We start from the raw sequence: 17,124 nt of genomic DNA, 5'->3' as shown, positions 1-17,124 counted from the left end.
TTGCTTCTTCTACCCCACTCCTACTCCCAATGTTTCAAATATCATGGGCTGCATTAGCAACTTTCATAGTAAACCAAATTTAACTATAAAAGTTATGAAAGAGTTAAGAGATGTGTATCACTTGGATAGTACCTATCACAAAATAAGCATCATCATTATGGTTATTACTATTATTGATTGGCTATCAGGTGATACTTTTGTTTCAAGCCCAATAGGATATACATGAAACAGATCCAGTGGGACTTTACCTTGAACAGAGTCTAATGGGACTGTTCTAAGGATTAAATGAAATAATACAAGACAGAATTTAAAATAATGCCAACCTTGTTCAGTGCTCAATAAATGCTAGTTACAGCTATTTATCTGCATACATGTACATATATGTATGTCGTTATAAGACTTGGGTGGTGGGCAGAAGTAAATTTCACCATGGGCCAACACAATTCTTTCCCCATGTGCAACAGACAACCTGGAAATTACATGCTCTGTCAGAGACGGAGAGTATCCCCTTCTTCCCACCCATTCCAACAATCATTTGCTCCCACTGTGAGAGTAAAGCTCACTCAAGGCCCATGACTCCTTAAATAATTAAAGTTTATCATTTTTGGGAAAAATACTGAAAACAATGCAGGTAATATCTAAATAATGACTAAGCACTGCATTCTGTGAGGGAAAATAAAGAGGTATATGAACTCTTTAGCCGGTTTCTTAGTGTTCCGAATTTTTTTTTTTTAAAGATTGGCACCTGAGCTAAGATTTGTTGCCAATCTTTTTTTTTTTGTTCTTCTTCTTCTTCTTCTTCTTCTTCTTCTTCCCAAAGCCCCCCAGTACATAGGTGTATATTCTAGTTGTACATCCTGCTGGTTGTGCTATGCAGGACGCCAATTCAGCATGGCCTGATGAGTGGTACCATGTTCATGCCCAGGATCCAAACCAGCGAAACCCTGGGCCACCAAAGCAGAGTGCGCCAACTTAGCAACTCACGCACAGGGCCGGCCCTTGAAATTTCTTTATGTGAAATTTTTACTATATCTAAAATAGTCTAGCCCAGAGAGAGAAGGCATTCTTAAGTATGACAGACCTCATTTAACAGCGGAGGTCGAAAATCACTATACCAAGAGTCAGACATAATGTTTCAACCCATTAAATGGTTGTGTAACTTTAAGTAGTCATTTTCTTTTGGGAGGTCTCAATTTCCTTTTTTGTAAAATAAAAAAACTCAATGGCTTCTAAGAGTCTTTCCACTTACAACATTCATATGTTTCAGTTTCTAAATTCATTGGATTCTAAGCTCCAATAGGGCAAAACTCAAGAATATCTCACGTATTTACCATTTTATGCCCAGCACCTGGGGGCATGTGACCAGCATGTAAGAGGAGCTCAATAAATATTTGCTGAATTATTTATTATAATCTCTATAATATAATCTCTACATTACTCTTTAGTACACTTCTTAGTCTTTCAAAAACACTTGCATACAACATCCAGCACTTGCAGATTTTAAGGTCATACTCAGGAATTATTATTTAATCTGTGTTAAATTCTACACTCACTGCATATTCTATAAACATCCAAACAGACACTGACTAAAGGACATTTCAAGCCAACGTGTTCTTCTCAAATAGTCAATTGCCATGCAAAATAACTTAGAAATTACCCTGTAATATGAGCAACTTCAGAAGGTCTCAAATATAAGCCTTTCGGGACGGCAACACCTCACCTAATATTCAGGTGCATAAGATAATTAACAGTATTTTAGAAACCAATGGCTTTCTATATACAGGCAATTGTTCCCAACCACAATAGAATAATAGGGAACAGATCAACTCTCCTACCTTATAACAACTAAAAAACTGGACAAATAAGGAACAATGATTTTCAGAAAGTGGACAAAGGCAGTGGAAAACAATGGTCCCTGTGAGAAGAAAACAAACGAGTGAGTCCTGTAAACGCCACAGGTAACTGCCTGGAAAAAGTTTCTAGGCTGCAGCAGAGGGAGGGGGAAGCTAAACAAAGCGTAGCCATACAAGGTGAGGAGGAGAGCTGAGGATTCAGGAACGTGAAGGGGTCTAAAATTCACAGGTAAGAATATCAGAGAGGAGAGAGCTGCATAGAGAGAGCTCCACAGATCTGCAGAGGCCCCCTCAAGTCTTCACATTCGTTCTGATCAGTCATGCACATAAGGAAACCTGAGGCTGAGGAAGGAATCACAGAAAGAAGCAGGTGAAACAATCCCCAGAGCTCACAGGGCCAAGTTAATGGAAAAATTCCTAATATACGGGGCGCTGAGTGGAAGTACTCAGAAAAATACTGTCACAGTAACTAAGACAAAATTAACCCTATGCTAAAGGCTGCCTGTCTCACTAAAAAAGATTAAAAGCGAGCTTCACAAGGATCAAGCTCTTTCCAAGTAATTTAACTGTATCCCAAAACAAAGCTCAGGAATAGTTAAAGGAATGCAAAAATATCTAAGACCCTTCAAAGGCAAAATTCATGTCTGCAAAATCCAATAAAAATTACCACGTATGTAAAGAAGCAGGAAAACACAACCAGAGAGGAGAAAAGTCAATCAATAAAAACAGACCCAGAAATGGCAGATGATAGAATTAGCACACAAGGATATTTTAAAAATTATTGTAAATCTATCCCATATGTTCATTAAGATAGAGGAAAGCATGAGAATGTTAATGAGACATGGAAAACAAAAAAGGAACCAAATCAAACTTCTAGAGCTAAAAATTAAAATATCTGGGGAAAAAAAACTGACTGAATGAGATTAACAGAAGATTAGACACTTCAGAAGAAAAGACTAATTGAACTTAAAGACAGACCAATAGAAACTGCCCAAAATATAACACACAGAGAAAAAGACTGAAAAAAAGTGAATCATATCAGTGAGTTATGGGACAAATTTGATGAACCCAATATATATCTACTTAGAGTCCCTAAAGAAAAGGAGAGGGAACAGGAAAAATAGTTTAGAAATAATGGAGAAAAAATTTCCAAATTTGGTGAAAACTATAAACCTACAGACCCAAGAAACTCAATAAATTCCAAGCACAAGAAACATGAAGAAAACTGTAAGAATGGAAAGTATATGGGAATGATAAGCACCAAATTCAAAACAGTGGTTAATTCTGGGGGATGAGGCAGACAATGTAATCAGGGTGGAAAACAAGCGGTCTTGAACTATATTTATAATATTTTATTTTCTTAAGCGAGGTAATAGGTACATGGATACTCATAATATTCTCAATAGTTTCTGTATGACTAATTTTTTTTTTAAATAACACTGACACAAAAAGAAGACTATCCAATGGGGCAAAGAGTTGCCAGGAAGAGAAAAAATTTTCAAAAGCAGAGAGCAGATTGCAGCAAATGCCACAAAAAAAATCAGGGAAGGTAAAGACCTAAAATGACATTGAAGAGGGATTTATGTTCTTCATCCTTTGTACACTGAGAAACTACTAATAATGAGTATGCAACATTTTAATATAAATAATATTCTTTATTTTAAAAATCTATCATTTACTGAGCACTAATACATCTGTTGGACTCTGATTTAAGTTTTACATAAATTATCCTATTTCATACTTACAAGCACCATACGAGGTGAGTTCTGTTATCATCTCCACTTTATAGATGATGAAACTAAAGGAAGAGAAATTAAGCAATATGCCCTACATTATACAATGTACTGAAATAGATCTCAATGTAAAGAATAGAAAGCAAGTTACAGAATTATATGTATATATCTCTCATTTTAAATATATATATGAGCTAAATAACATATTAATTAACATGTAGGATTAGCTGAACAAATATACCAAATGGTTAAAAGAGGTTATCTCAGGGAGAGAATATAAAAAAAAGACTGACTTTCAACAATGCACATTTCTCTGTAAATGTGTGTTCTAAGATATGCCTGAATGATCTTTTAATCAGAGTTTTTTTGTTTTTGTTTTGTTAAAAGCAAATAACTGAAAAAGAGAGAGAGCAGTTACTGCGGAAAAGGAATGTCAGAAGCCAGGTTACAATATCTTAGGAATGAGAAGGAAAAAAGTAGAAGGTCAAGAAGCTTAGCTAGGAAGAGCAGGAAAGCTATAGAGTCCTACTGAGAAGCAACTGTTTAGGTTTCTTTTTCTTTTACTGAAATCTTTGAACATATTTATTTATAGGAGAAAGGAAAGAAGGGAGCAAAGGCCCAAGAGAGAGAAAGAGGTTATAGATATTAAATGAGGAGAGGAGAAAACGGGACTCCAAAAGAGAAAAGGATCAAGAGCGTAATAGAAGCTGTTAGTATTTATTATTCGAGAAGGTAACTTTCAGATAATTGAAAACATATTTCAGATAATTGAAAACATATTTCTATAAAATTAGGAATTTTTGAAATAAGTATGTACCACTTTGGCAATCCAAAAAAAGGGGAGTGGGCTGGGTTTTTTTAAGAGCACATGAGGAGCTATCATTGTTCTAATAGTGAAGATACTATTAGATGCAGATACAGATATAGAACAATGAAAATTATTTAAATGAGTTACTGAAAATGTCATATATCAAAACTCATAATTCAAGACTAATCAGGGATGCCTTCTTGCAGCACATAAATCTACAATCACTGTGGCATACTCAAGCTCTAACACAGACTTATTTTCTTAGTCACTGTATAATATTTTGCCATGTTTTCTCCCAGATTAACAGCTTGGCATAATATGGCAGTTGTTTCACTTCTCTCATAGCATATCATTACATTTCACTTTCATTTCAAAGTTATTGATTTCAGGGTATGTCCTTCAGTTCTAGCACTAGCAACTATCATTTGAACACGGAGAGAAGACTGTTATAAGATATAAACATAAAAATATAAAAAACTATATAGTAGTGAATGTAAAATAGCAGCATACTGGTCATCAAAATCACTTGCAGACACTCCATGAACAATGCACCTGGTACACCTATCAGTTTGGTCTTGATGACATTTTTAAATTACAGGGGCTCTGCCATAGGGGTGGTACATTATTTCAAATTTCGTACATTTTATTTTTTTAATAACACACCACTTAAAAACTGGAATTAAAAGAGACAACACTGCAAATCTGGTGATGGGAAGAGAGAGTTAACACTAGTGTCTCTGTGATGTATTGTCTCTGAAAGTCAGAAACATTCTGCTATAGAAACAAAGCATCAGGAAGAAGGATAAGAATCTTGAGGACACTGATAAAGGAAACAGGAAACAGAGCCAACCACCAATATGTAGGACTGTCAATTGTTTTGAAGGCAGGAATTCAAAATTGTGACAATTCACGAAGTTGTACTTTAAAGGTCTGTCAGCTCTCTTCCAAAGTCCACAGTAAGAATTGAGCTAGAGGGCTGTTTCAGGGGTACAGAATCACAGGACAGATGGTACCAAAGGTAAGAAGGGTGCTGAATTTGAATATGGACTGACAGCAGCACTGTATAGATAATAGCATTGTATCAATTTTAAATTTCCTCAGTCTGATAATTGTATACTAGACATTTTTAGAAATGTTCATATAAAACTAAAAAAAAATTTTTTTACGAAAATATCCTACTTTAGCGGATATACATGCTGAAGTATTTGAGGGTAAAAGACCATGATGTCTGTAATTTGTTCCCCAATGGGTCAGCAAAAATAAAATAAAAGTTTATATATATGTGTGAGTATACAGAGAGCAAGCAAATGTGACAAAACAGCAGTTTATTTTACTATTCTTGTAATTTTTCTGTAAATGTAAATTTTTTTTCAAAATAATAAATTTTTTAAAAAGAGAGACTGAAAAAGGGCCTAAATAACAGTAAAATATAAGTCCCATAAGAAAATCCCAAAGGTACACAGACATTCAGTTGAGATTAGTTTCAGCTAAAAGATGGGTGAAGACCTCACATGGAAGGTTTCTGAGCTAGGCCATGCAAGATGGGGTATGGTACAGACTTTCCAGTTGGAAGGAGTGGCACAAATAAAGATACTGGAGCAAAGAATTTCAGGGATAACAAATATTCTACTTCAACTCAAAGTAGAATTTGTAAAAGGTAGTTGTTGGTAGCATTCACATAACTTTAAATGTTCTTATCAAAGAAACAGGAGTTAAGCAAGTATTTTTTTAAAAAGGAATAAAACAAATGAAATTACTATTTTAAAATTTTCCTTTGCTTTCTTCCTGAAAGCAAACCAAAGCAGTAGTCTACTCTAACAGAGAAGTTATCAGTCTATCTGAACAGTATTGAATTCTACCTTTCAGGAAAAAATAAGGCAGAGAAAAATAATATGTATTCTCAATTCATGATATAAACTGACAACTAAAAACCTTAAAAATTGATGGAAACCTTAAATGGAACTTATCTATCCATCCTCAAAACTTAGCGAGTTTTAGGAATGTTACTATAAACTAAATGGCTCTCAACAGTGAAGTGGTTTTCTTTAAGAAAATGGAAGAATGTTAAAGGATTAAAAATAAAATAGTTCTTATTTTCTGGTTCTTTTTAGTTCAAGTTTTAAAAACTAAATTAAAAAACACCCTATTTCAGAGAAGAGATTAAAAGGAATCATATTTTAAATCAGTCTAATGTCTATCATTAGAAAAAGAAGATCTTAGAACAAAATGCCCAAGTTTTCTTAGAGGCTCAAATCCAGTTAAATAATTGGCACTCTGGTTCACTGCAGCAGTCTGTAATTACAAAAATTAGAAAGGGGCCAAATGCCTATCAAAAAAGACAAATATCCATAAAGGAATACCAGGCAGCAATTAATAAGAATGTGGTATATCCATATATACAGATAGGGAAAGAAAGCCAAAGCATAATTCAGATATGCTGAAACACAACGCTACAAAAACACAAGCTAAGAGTATGCTAGTACAATGTGATTATTTGTGGAGTTGTTTAAATTAATACTAGATATATGCATAGAAAAACGTGGCAGAATGTATGATCCCAAACTATTTTCAGCAGGCATGGCTGCAGGGAGGGATTTCATTTTCTTACATTCATTATTTCTGCAAAATTTTTTTTTTACCAACTTGCCTGTTATGTTTCTCTATTAAAACTAGTTCTTTCTCTCCTTATTTTATTAACTTTATTGTGATATTTTCATTTGTCTAGGTAACAAGTCCAATTACCGAAACAGTCATTAAATAAAGTAAGATAGAAACATCTGCCTTGAAGCCTGAAGTTCTGAGTTCTAATATCAGTTTTCCTACATGGTAATAACATAAGTTTGGGCAGTCACAACATCCCTCAACTACAGCTTGCTGAATTCTAAAGTGATTATCAACTCCAAGTACTGAGGACCAAAATCTGGCTAAACCTCATATATGTTAGGAGATTACAGCAAGAATCCATGCTCCTGTGACATCTAAAAATATTATCATATATGGAAATATGCCCTTTAAACTATGCAATTTGAAAATAATAAGGTTATTACTATAATCCATTCCTATACAACACATTAGTGCTTTTCAAGAAAGGAAGAAAGAATATATTGTGTTGGTTTTCAAAACAGCAATAACGTAATATGTTAAACCAGCAATGTTTCTCAAATTTTATTTTACCAGTTCTGGGGCAAAGGCTAAAGCTGGAAGACTGTGTCACCTGCCTCTACACTCTTACTTCTCAAAGATAATACCTCAAAGAAAAGGCAATCATGTGGAACAAAGAAACAGAAACCATCGTTACTGGATGATCCTAGTTCTGGGGCAGTGAAAGTTCAAAATGAACTTGGGAAAATTGGGCCAGAAAGCAAAGATGCGCTCAAAGGCTAACGGGGGCATGTCAAAAGGACACAAAGGGATCCCTTCTAGGGAGCCCCCAAATTTGGAGTAATCTGAGCATCCAAAGAATAACTAAAATGGATTGTAAACACTGAATAAATAAAAACCTTTCAGTCCACAGTGATAGTTTTTTAAAAAGAAAGAGCAAGAAAAAGGGGGAAAACTTATTAGCCACCTTTAAAGGGGATTATTGTATAAACTCTAAAAACTAGTCATTAAAAGAAAATATAAGCTTTACCCTGTTTTTTCAGGAGGAACAAAAGCTCATTCCTAGTTGATGAGGAAAAACACTTTCTACAGAAGAATACCAGCTAATACAAATGGAATGATAAAATTAAGGGGGGAAATCAACATTTTGAAACCTCTAAAGAAATAAGTGATTCAGGCAAGAATTATTAGTGGGTGAATCAGGTACAAATTCACTCAATACAAGGTGCTAAAGTACTACCCCATAGATACTTAATAAGTACAAAGAGAAAAGCCTATCCATACAGTGAAGGATCTAGAGGTCAGCACCTTTAAGTAGTCGAACTTGCCATCACAAGTGCAACAACCTGACACCGTATGTTTTCTGATGTGATGCACTATGAAGCACAGTCTATCACTGTGGAGTCTGCTAAGTCTGATCAATGTTTACACCTAACTTCCTGTTGCCAGAAATAGAGGACTGAGTGGAATGACTTAAACAACATGAGGAAACAAACTAAACAAATACACAATGTGTGGTATTCTACAAGACAACCAGCATGGTCTCTTCAAAAAGTTAGTGTCATTTAAAGGAAAAAAAAAAGATGGAGTGGGCTATTCCACTAGATTATAAAAGAGTAAAGACATTATCAGACTTGAGGGCCCTCCTGACTCATTACAATGTTCACCCCCACATCTTCACATCTGCCTTTCACCCTGAGCAGCCTAGCAACACCTTGTGCCTCTGGCCTCCTGTCCACTTCTCATCCTCTTACCTCCTCACTTGGGGCTTTGCTGTTAACCACAAAACCAGACACCATATCCCTTGTGCCCCAAAACTTACAACCCTAAAGTGCAGGGGAAGTGTTGCCCACTAGAAGCCAGTAGATAAATTCTTTCCCTTTCTTTCCTTGGATGCAGTTTATATGGCTTCTCAGGGATGCAATGCCTAGGATCCAGCAATCAGTCACACTTAGTGGCAGGAAGCATCCTTGTATTAATTTTTCCTTTTTCTCAGCGTATTTACCTTTTCCCTCACTTGTGCTCTCTAGGTTGAATTCCCTAAATAAAGTAATAGCATGAAAGCCCTCCGCCTCACGTTCTGCTATCAGGGAAACTCAGATAAAAACAGAGACTAATAATCTAACACAATATACGAACCTTATCAGGATTCTGATTTTTTTAAAAAAAAACAAAAAGTCCTAAAAGATAGATTGGGGACAGTTATAAATATGGATTGAAGAGAAAATTAATTATTGTTAACTTTCTCAGGTGTGATAATAGTACTAAGGTTATACAGGAGAATGACTATTCTTACTCACAGAAGATGTGTGCTGAAGTTTTTATAGTTTAAGTGCATGATGTCTGCAACTGATTTTCAAGCAGTTTTCCAAAAAACCATAAACAAAAAAACCAAATATGACAAAATGTTAGTAACTGTTGACTCTGTCTGGATGTTTGTTGTATTATTTTTTCAATTTTACTGTACTTGGAAATTTTTTATGACAAAAAGTTAGAAAAAAATATAATCACCCTTAGCCTATTACTTAATTACAATATGGAAAGAAGCACAGTTCTCACTTCATTCAAAAAAAATTTACTAAACAACCGCTATGTGCAAAGACCACACCGATTTCAGTAAATAAGACAGTCCCTAACCTCAGGGACTTACAGTCTAAAAAGTGACAAAAATGCACACAAAACAATGTACCTTTGAGCATTTAATTAACAACAGTGATGAATATTATCAAGAAGAGGCAGAAAGTGCTATAATAGAGGCTCCAACAATCTGAGCGGTAAAGGAAGGCTTCTATCAGGAAGTGATCCTGTAATGACCATTGACCGTCTCAGTGATTTCTGTCTGTCTTACTCTCACGAACCCCTTTCCAATCTGCCCTCATACCCTTGCGCTCTACAGTCAAAATATCCATAATCCAGCCACTTAGCACCTCTGTTATCACCACTTTGGTTCAAGCCCACATCCATCCTTAACTGGATCACTGAAACAGACTCCTAACAGGTGTCCTGCTTCCACTCTTACTACAGCATATTTTCAACAAAACAGCCTGACTGATTCCTTTAAAGTTTAGGGTAAATAATGTCACTCCTGCTCCAAAACCCTGCAAAAGCTTCACATGATCTGCACCTGCCTTACCCTCTGATCTCATCTCCCACTACTCTCTCCCTTACTCAACTGTTCTAGCCATACCGGCCCTCTTGCTATTTCTCACATAGAGTCTTAGAGTCTTTGCACTGGTCACTCCTCCAAATAGCTGTATCACCTTCTAACTCTGTGTACAAATAACACCTTCTCAACGAGGCCTATAGCGAACACCCTATTTAAAATTGTCAAGTACCTCCCCAATCTGGTATTTCTAACTCCTTTAATCTGCTCTTTTTTCCTCCCATATCACTTATAACCTTCTAACATACTAGATAATTTATTAAATTAGTGTTTATTACCTGCTTTCCCACTAGAATGTAAGCTCCATGAGAACAGGGATCTTTGTTTTGTTAATGCACTTGTTCAATGCATGATACATAACGGTGTTCAATATTTGCTGAATAAATGAGTGAATGGTTGAACTGACATCTAAAATGAAAAGCTAGGGCCAGCCCTGGTAGTCGAGTGGCTAAGTTCAGTGTACTCTGCTTTGGCGGCCCAGGTTCAGTTCTCAGGCGCAGACCTATACCACTCTGTTGGCGGCCATGCTGTGCTGGCAGCCCAGGTACTAAAAAATAGAGGAAGATGGTCACAGATATTTGCTCAGGGTGAATCTTCCTCAACAAAAAAATAAAATAAAATGAAAAGCTAAAAATGAGAAGCAGCTGGCAAAAGAAGGGAGAACCTTCTATGCAGAGGAAAATTATGTGGGGACTCTGAGCTAAGAGGAACCAGTGGCCAAAGGAGAAAAGAGTTCTAAAGAATGAATGAACAAACAGGCAGTGGTGAAGTAACTTAGGATTTCTGAGTCTTATTAGGGATTTCCCACTTCACTCTGAGAGGAATCAAAAGCCAGTGAAGGGTAATGACATGATGTGCAGTTTTAAAAGGTAATCTTTGAGCAAAGCAGTCATAAATTCAAGAGGGGCAAGTGTGAATGCTGACAGGCCAATTCAAGGGACTACTACAATAATCTAGACAAAAAGTAAGGGTGGTTTAGACTAGAGTGGCAAGAAAAGAGACAAACTGGGGCTGGCCCCGTGGCCGAGTGGTTAAGTTCGCGCGCTCCGCTGCAGGCGGCCCAGTGTTTCGTTGGTTCGAATCCTGGGCGTGGACATGGCACTGCTCATCAAACCACGCTGAGGCAGCGTCCCACATGCCACAACTAGAAGGACCCACAACAAAGAATATACAACTATGTACCAGGGGGCTTTGGGGAGAAAAAGGAAAAAAATAAAATCTTTAAAAAAAAAAAAAAAAAGAACAGAGACTGAAATGCTGATTCATGTGAAATTTTGCAAATTGCAGTATGGATTATAGACGTAAAAGTGAAAAGCAAAATAAAAGTTTCTGACAAATAATATAGTAGAATATCTTTATGACCTTGGGGTTGGAAAATACTTCAGTAGGCACAAAGAGCATTAACGAGAAATTGGACTATATTAAATTTAAGAAATCTTGATCAGTAAAAGATATAATTAGGAAAAGAATGCCTGAGAGAGAGAGAAAATACTTATTACACATACATCTGACAAAGAAATCATATCCAGATAGAGACCCCTACAAATCAGTAAGATAAAAGATAAAAAAATAGACACTTCAGAAAAGATAACAAAATGAACAATAAACATATGAAAACGTACTTGTTAATTGTTAATCTTGTTAATGATAGAGAAAATGCAAATAGAACAATATGAAGTACCACTGCACACCTACTGGAATGGTTAAAATTATTAATGACTGACAATAATAAGCATTGGCAAATATGTGAAGCAAGTGAAACTTGCACATACTGGTGGTAATTATAAAACAGGCATAATCGCTTTGCAAAACTATTGTCATTATGTTCTACAATTAAACATATGCACATATCATTATCATTTTCACAACTGGGTATATACAGACCAGAAATGCACACACAAATGCATGAAAAAACACACACACTCAGTTCTGCCATAACATCATTTTGAAAATGCAAATTTGTGTCAACATAATTAATATTTTAGGGAATAATCAGAACATAATGCAAATTTCATGTTTGCTTATGCTTGATCCTCTCCATGAGAAACACTAGGTAAGGGCAGAAAATTGCACCCAGATGAAATGAGCTACATAGGAATACAGAAAATGTACACATTTCAGACTTCAGTTCATTAAGTGTTATAAAGCACACTCATTCACATCTGGTGCTACAACTTTCCATCCAATTTCAGATTAACTCCCCCGGCCAGCACTTAACAATAACGCACAAGCTACAACCCAGACACACATTCCCAAAGCAAACAAGATATTTTTCAAGGTAAAATGTCATATTTATTGTAGTATTTATGTATTTCTTCACCATTTAACGTGTGAAACTGTGCCATTTTTATTAAGCTCTTATCTTTTTTTTTTTTTTGAGGAAGATTAGCCCTGAGCTAACTGCTGCCAATCCTCCTCTTTTTGCTGAGAAAGACTGGCCCTGAGCTGACATCCATGCCCATCTTCCTCTACTTTATATGTGGGACGCCAACCACAGCATGACTTGCCAAGCGGTGCCATGTGCGCACCCAGGATCCAAACCGGTGAACTCTGGGCCGCCAAAGCAGAATGTGTCCAACTAACTGCTGCACAACTGGGCTGGCCCTCTTATCTTTTTTTAAATATATGTCACTAACTAAGTTTTGAGTCACTAACTCCATTTTCTTCTTAAGCCCTGTGGTTTTTATTGCACAACTTTGCACAGCGTGGTGATTCTTAAGAACATACATGTTGGGGACAGCCCAGTGATGCAGTGGTTAACTTCACACACTCCACTTTGGGGGCCCAGGGTTTCACTGGTTTGGATCCTGGGTGTGGACCTATGCACCGCCCATCAAGCCATGCTATGGCAGCATCCCACATAGAAGAATTAGAATGACTTACAACTAGGATATACAACTACACACTGGGACTTTGGGGAGAAAAAAATAAATAAAAGAGGAAGATTGGCAACAGATGTTAGCTCAGGGCCAACCTTCCTCACTCCTCCCCCCTTCCCAAAAAGGAGGGGTTAAAAAGAATGTATATGTTGTGCTATGGCAGAAACAACTGTAAAAGTCTGTTCAAAGCAGCGCTAACCCAAAACTGGAAACAAGTCAAATGCCCATCAACAGAAGGGACGAATACACTGTGGTGTATCACATAATCGAATATTCTACAGGAATAAGAATGAAAAAGCTTCAATTCATGGATGAAATTCACAAACATAAGAAAAAAGAATCTAGACATAAGAGAGTACAAACTATATGACTCTATTATTAATCTATGGTGTTAGAAATCAGGATGGTTCTTTGAAGAAGAGGGAGCAGGTAGTAAATAGGAAAGGCACAATGGGTACTGGCATAAGTTTTTTAATTAAGATACAATGGAGGGCAGGCCCTGCGGCTGAGTGGTTTAGTTTGTGCACTCCATTTTGGTGGCTCAGGATTTCGTCAGTTCGGATCCTGGGTCCGAACATGGCACCGCTCATCAGGCCATGCTGAAGTGGCATCCCAGACAGCACAATCAGAGGGACCTACAACTAAAATATACAACTATGCACTGGCTTTGAGGAGAAGAAGAAAAAAAAGAAAAAGAAGATTGGCAACAGATGTTGGCTCAGGTGCCCTTCGGCTGATGACTGGATAAAGAAAATGTGGTGTATATATATATACAATGGAACACTACTCAGCCAGAAAAAAAGACAAATTCATCCCATTTGCAGTAACATGGAAGGACCTGGAGGGAATTATGCTAAACGAAATAAGCCAGACCAAGAAAGACAAACACCAGATGATTTCACTCATGCATGGAATATGAACAAACACACGGACAAAGAAAACAGTTCAGTGGTTACCAGGGGAAGGGGAGTGGGGGAGTGGGCACAGGGGGTGAAAGGGAGCACTTATGTGGCGACAGACAAGAAATAACATACAACTGAAATCTCACATCAATGTAAACTATTATGAACTCATTAAAAAAAAAAAAGGTTGCATCACTATACTCTCCTACCAACAGTATGAGTTTCTGTTTCCTTACATTTAATTAATCTTTGACAATCAAATTAGTTCAAAATTTTCTGTTAACTTAATTTGAATTTTTTAAAGCGAGGTCAAGTGACTCTTCATAGGTTTATTGGTTCATTTGTATTTCTTTTTCTCTGAACTGCCCATTTGCATCCTTTGGTCACTTTCCTACTGTATGTTGGCTTTTTTTCTTACCAATCTATAAGAGGTTTCTTGAGTTGAGAGGGTTGGAAATTAGTCCTTTTTCATGTGACAAATTTTTTTCCCAGTGTATCATTTCTCATTTGTTTATGGTACCTTTCAAGATACAGAAGTTCTATAATCAAAGTTCAGAAAACCAAAATTTGCAAAGCCCACAAAGAAATTCTACAAAGTCAGCATTCTTAACCTTTCCTTTTGATTTTTCTGGGTTTTGTTTGTTGTCATACTTAGAAAAGCTTTCCCTATCCAAAAATCATTAAAAAGTTTATTTTTAAGGTTTTGTTTTTTTTAATCTTTGAATCTTTGATCCACTCAAAATATATTGTATTGTCAGGAATAGGACTGCAATAGACTGAATGTTTGTATCCCCCCAAACTTCCTATGTCGAAATTCCAATCCCCAATGTGATGGTAGCAGGAGGTGGGGCCTTTCGGAGGCTATTAGGTCATGAGGGTGGAGCCTCATGAATTGGATCAGTGCCCTTATAAAAGAGTTCCCAGAGAGCTCCCTCACCCCTTCTCAATGTGAGGACACAGCATGAAGATGACCACCTATGAACCCAGAAGTGGGCTCTCACTAGACACTGAATCTACCAGTGACCTAGTCTTGGACTACCCTGCCTCTAGAACTGTGAGAAATAAATTTCTGTTGTTTATAAGTCACCCAGTCTATGGTATTCCATCACAGCAACCCGAAAGGACTAAGACAAGATAGTGCATCCTTTTCTGTTGGAATTACTCATTAAATCAGGCAAGTCCTCCTACTCTTGCATCTTGCTTCCTTTCAAATACTCTTCCTTACCACCTCTAAAAGTAATTCACTCATTTTAGAATAGATTTGTTTTTACAAAAATAACATATGCTCATTATTTTTAAAATGTAATAGAAAAAGGTAGTAAAAAAATTCCCATCACACAGAAGCAATCATTAATATTAAGCAAAAATTACTCCAAACATCTCACTAGGCATATGTTCAAAGTAAACGACAAACATACCAAAACCAAAAAAAGTCATTAGAAAATGGGATACTAATCATGCCACTTAAAAAATAAATGGTATTGATTTTTATTTTACTACATCAGAAGAAACAGAAGAAACAAAGTTACAAGGCTACAAATTAATTGACAAGTGAGGATCTGGCAAGAGTTAGACCAGTTACCAAACATAAAAAAAACGGACAACAAAGAAAAGTGGATGGATGCGTCACAAGACAAAGACTTTCACTTTAAGAAAATAAGAGAGGCAAGCCCTGGCAGAAATTAATCTCAAATACTTTTTGAAAAATTAACCCTCTTTATGATAGCCCTGCAAGAGTGAACGTGAAGTGAAAGATCATGCTGTATACAATTTTGTCAGAAAAAGACTATCTTACTCTTTTACCCAAGAATTAGTGCACAAGAGTAATAATAACATACATTTTGTCCAAAATATTTTCATGATTTTCAGATTTCTTTCAATTTATAGTCCAATAAAAACTTTGTGCTTTTGTTTTAATTTGGGTCAGTGGATTCTCTTTAACTATAAAACAAGGTGAATTAAATGATTTAAGTCTCTTTTCAGTCCTAAGGATTATGCCCCTAAGAGTCTTAAGGAGGAACTGAAACGAGATCAAGTCAAAGGCCACTTAGCCAAGCTTTCTGTCCAAAGGAACATAAATCAATGGGTAATAGGGTAATATACGTTCCTTCTCTTACTGCGCTTCAAGAAAATAGAAATTAAACCTCCAAATATTCCAGGCTTTCTTCTTTTAAAAGTCATTATCATCCATCAATGTGTTCCAACAGTATTTACATTTTCAGACAACATTTGTCAAGGTATTCTGTCCTCTCTGTAAAATGGTACTCCCCTTTAACTGACCTTAGCTCACTCAAGTTGACACACATATTTTTCCCTCTTTTTAAAGATCTAGGACTTGATGGACACATCCCTATGTTCCCCCTTACTAAGTCCATTCACGAATGGGTACAGATTTAAACATTACTAGAGTATTTTCCACGTGCCAGGCCTTACGCAACATTTTGCAATCATATTCTCTTCTCATCCATTTCCCTAACTAATAAGATCTGACATTTACAGTCTAAAAGTTCTTATTCTCCTATTCATTTTAGGTAACTTTATCAAGTCTGTAAGACTACCTTTTAGGAGATGCAGAAATCAGCACTGCTCACAGCATTCTAGGTAACAGTACCTCATAATTTTATAAACATTGACATGTTTCCTATACCATTCTTGATGGAAGTCAATGCACTGTTGATCTTTCTGACTGAAATATACATGGAAATTAACTTTCAGCTTGCAGAACTGTCCACTTATTTAACCTTAATAAACGTTTACTTTTACTGGTTACACTGAGCCAGCCATGATCTAAACAATCTCCTATAAAAACAAGCAAATTGACTATAAGAATTGACTATAATAACTCCATGCTTTATAATGATAGTTGAGAATCATAAATCAGAAAATAGAAAAAAATTAGTAATTAATTAACAAGTTAATTCTCTTAAAATTTAGCATGTTTCTTACATAAGTAAAATTTTTAACCTAGGACCACAATAAGCATGAAATAGAAACTGTATTATTGATTAATATCTTAAAAATATATTTGAAATGGACTATCATAAATGTAAATGTCAACTAAAAGGAATGAAAATTGAAACTATCCAAGAGGAAGTGATGAAAAAAAATAAAAGAGGAAATAAGGACACAGAGACAATACAACGCTAGACTCTCTAAGCAGAGAGAAACATGTAACTACATACCAG

General features: G+C 36.1%; 1 protein-coding gene across 16 annotated transcripts in view; it reads right to left on the bottom strand.

Annotated features, from left to right (window-relative positions):
- DLG1 (discs large MAGUK scaffold protein 1) overlaps nucleotides 1–17,124 on the bottom strand; it is a 255,373-nt gene that overhangs the window by 217,080 nt on the left and 21,169 nt on the right. The gene's annotated exons all lie outside the window — the stretch shown is intronic.

This window comes from Equus caballus, chromosome 19 (genome assembly GCF_041296265.1).
Source record: "Equus caballus isolate H_3958 breed thoroughbred chromosome 19, TB-T2T, whole genome shotgun sequence".
NCBI lineage: Eukaryota > Metazoa > Chordata > Mammalia > Perissodactyla > Equidae > Equus > Equus caballus.
The sequence above is the reverse complement of the archived record's forward strand: the minus strand, read 5'-3'. Positions and strand labels throughout refer to the sequence as shown.